Source organism: Macrotis lagotis, chromosome 1, assembly GCF_037893015.1.
Source record: "Macrotis lagotis isolate mMagLag1 chromosome 1, bilby.v1.9.chrom.fasta, whole genome shotgun sequence".
Lineage (NCBI taxonomy): Eukaryota > Metazoa > Chordata > Mammalia > Peramelemorphia > Peramelidae > Macrotis > Macrotis lagotis.
In genome coordinates, this window is record NC_133658.1 from 382272724 (window position 1) to 382276159 (window position 3436).

A 3436-nucleotide genomic window follows, 5' to 3' on the forward strand; every position below is an offset into this window, starting at 1 on the left:
TCAGTTTCCTCCTCTGTAGATTGAACTAGAGAAGAAAATGGCAAACCACTCCATTATCTGTGTTAGAACAAAATAAACAAAAAAATAGCACTAAGGATCAGACATGAGTGAAAATGTCTGAACAACAAAAAGAGACAGTGATCACAAGCAAGGTGAAAGCAAAAATAGCAACAAAAATAAATTAAAAGAGATAATCTGGGAAACTGAAGTTTACTAAATGGTACCACATGCAAAGAAGTAATATATGACATTTTTATAAGATTTTCTGATAAAGGCATACTCTATCAAAAATATAGGAAGTTGCATCAAATTTATTATAAAAAATCAGAAGCATTCCTAATTTATAAGTTACCTAGGGATATTAAGAGGCAGCTTTCAGAAGATTAAATAAAAGATATCAATCATTACAAGAAAAAATACTCTTAAATCACTACTGAATAGATAAATGCAAATTAAATCAATTCTCAAGTACCTCTTCACAATTATTAGAAATGACAAATACAGAAAGAGATTAGTAAAAATAGATATTCTTATATTAATAAAATGTTGGTGGAATTATGAATTGATCTAACTGTTCTGGAGAAGAATTTGGAACTATGCATGAAAGGTTGTGAACTGACCTAGTGATTCCTTTAGACCTAGTGATATAACTATTATGTTTATACCAAGAAGAAAATAAAAAAGGAAATAGTTCACCCTGAAATAATAACAAAAAGTCGCTTTTTAAGTCACTGCCATTAGGATTCTTTCCAGAGTCCTCCTTAATAGACTAAGTCTTCTCCTGAAAGATGATCACAAACCCAAGAGTCAATGGGACTTCAGAAAATGCTGAGAAATGGTCAATGTGATATTTACTACCTGACAACTTCAGGAGAAATTCCAGGAACAGAACCCAGGTGTTTTCACAACATTCATCAATTTGATCAAAATTTTTGGTCATGAGTGCTTATGGAAGATGATGGAAAAAGTTGGTTTCCTGGAGAAGTTTATCAATATTATAGATCACTTTTACACTGATGTGCTTGCAAGGAGTCTGAATAATGGAAGATGCTCTCATACATTTCCATATTTTTAGAATGATATTTTTGAGTGATATTGTGGATGTCTTCGACAAGTATGAAAATGGGATCAAAGTCAGCCAGTACACTGATAGTCAATATTGAACGATGCCAAAGAGTAATAAAACTGTTCATACTCTTTGATGCAGCAATTCCAATTCTAGGTCTATATCCAGAAGAAGTTATAAAAAATGGGAAAAGTGCTACAGATTCTAAAATATTCATAGCAGTTCTTTTTTGTAGTGGCAAAGAACTGTAAATTGAGGGAATGCCCATGAATTGGGGAATGGCTAAACAAGTTATGATACATGAATACCATGGAATACCATTGTTCTATAAGAAACCATAAAGGGTCAGAATCTAGAGAAGCATCGAATGAGTTGCAAGATCTGATACTGAGTGAAGGGAGCAGAACCAAGAAAACAATGTACACATTAACAACAACATTTTGACATGATTAAATTTGATAGAAGCAGTTCCTCTCAGGAGTTCAGAGAGCTAGGACAACTGCATTAGACTGGCTATACACAATGTTATCACCATCCAGAGAAAGAAAAACAAAGCAAAATGAACAAACAAAAAACAACCCTTCAGAATTTAATGAATATTTTATAAAAATTATCTCTTATGTATCTCTTTCCCTTAATCCTGATTCCTCATACTGAAAGTGGCTAATCTGTAAATATGGTTACCATGAATATACAATGCTAACCTGTTATCACTAAGCAGAGGAGAGTGGGAAGGGAGGGTGCAAAGAAATTTTGTATCTTAAAAATATACATGTGTGTATGGATGAAATAATAAAAATTAATTAATTAATTATTAATTAAAATGAGAACTCCTACAAAGTAAACTCTTACACTGAGGTCAGAAGAAGTGATACAATTATAGTCTTAAAAACTCTGAAGAAATTTGGAGTCTATTGTGAGACAGAGGAAACACTGGCACAGAACTAACAAGCATGGCACAGCCATATCAATGAAAGTATTGCTATAATTGCAATAGCTCAAAAGAAATATGGATAAGAATTTTATAGACACTACACTCCAAATGTAAATATGGACTACTTGTACTGGTTCTGTGGTAGTCTTTTGAGTTTATATTGATCTGATCAGTCATAGTTAGACAAAGTAATGTTGTTTTGGTCGTTTTTGAGCACAAAGGACAACCATATTCCAAAGAGATAAAAGGAAAAGGAAAGGATTTTATACTATAAAAAATGTTTATGGCAACTTTTCTTGTGTTAGCAAAGAACTGTACACTGAGAGAATGTCCATCAATTAAGAAATACCTTAATAAAGTCTGGCATATGTTTGTAATGGGATGCTGTTGTGCTATCAGAAATGAGTAGGGGGAATGGTTAGGAAAAATTTGGGAAGATCTATGAAAACTGATACAAATGGAAGTGAACAGAACCAGAATATTATTTCAGTGAGTGACAGTAAATAACATAATGATGATCAACTGTGAAAGAATTAACCACTGTCATCAATAAAATCATTCAGTACCATTCCAAAATGTTATTGACCTCCAGAGAGATATGACGAACTCGGAGTTCAAACAGAAGTGTAATTTTCTCACATCTTTATTTTCTATTGTGGAATTATGTTTTGTATGATTTCACATGTAAAATTATCATCATATTATTTACTTTAACAATGGGTGGAAGAACCTGACTGTTTCCTGCTGAGGGGAAGTGAGCAGGAAGGGAAGGTAGAGGGAAATTTTGTATCTTGGAAATATACATGTACGTAAGGATGAAAATAAATTAATCAAAAAATGGGTGGAGGAGCAGAAAGTTGAGAAACAATCTTCACAACAAGGAGTACTGGTAAAGGTCTCATTTCTAAAGTATGTAGAGGACTGCATCAATTTTTTAAGTTTATAACTGGTAGAAAAACAAAACAAAACAAAAGCAACAATGAAAAAAAAAAGCCTGTCAGAATCTGATGAATACAAATGACTTTTTTTTTAAGTTTTTGCAAGGCAAATAGTGTTAAGTGGCTTGGCCAAGGCCACACAGTAAGGTAATTATTAAGTATCTGAGACTGTATTTGAACCCAGGTACTCCTGACTCCAAGGCAGGTGCTTTATCCACTGTGCCACCTAGCGGCCCCAATACAATGACTTTTTAAAAATTATCTCTAGGTGGCATGGTGGATAGAGGACAAACCCTCAAGTCAGCAGGACCTGAGTTCAATCCGGACCTCTGACACTTGATAATTACCTAGCTGTCTGACCTTGGGCAAGTCATTTAAAATCCCATTGCCTTACAAAAAACAAAAGTAAAAAGTATTTCTTATGCAATTTCTTTCCCTTAATCCTAATTCCTCATACTTAAAATGACTAATCTATAAACATGTTTAACAGAAATGAGT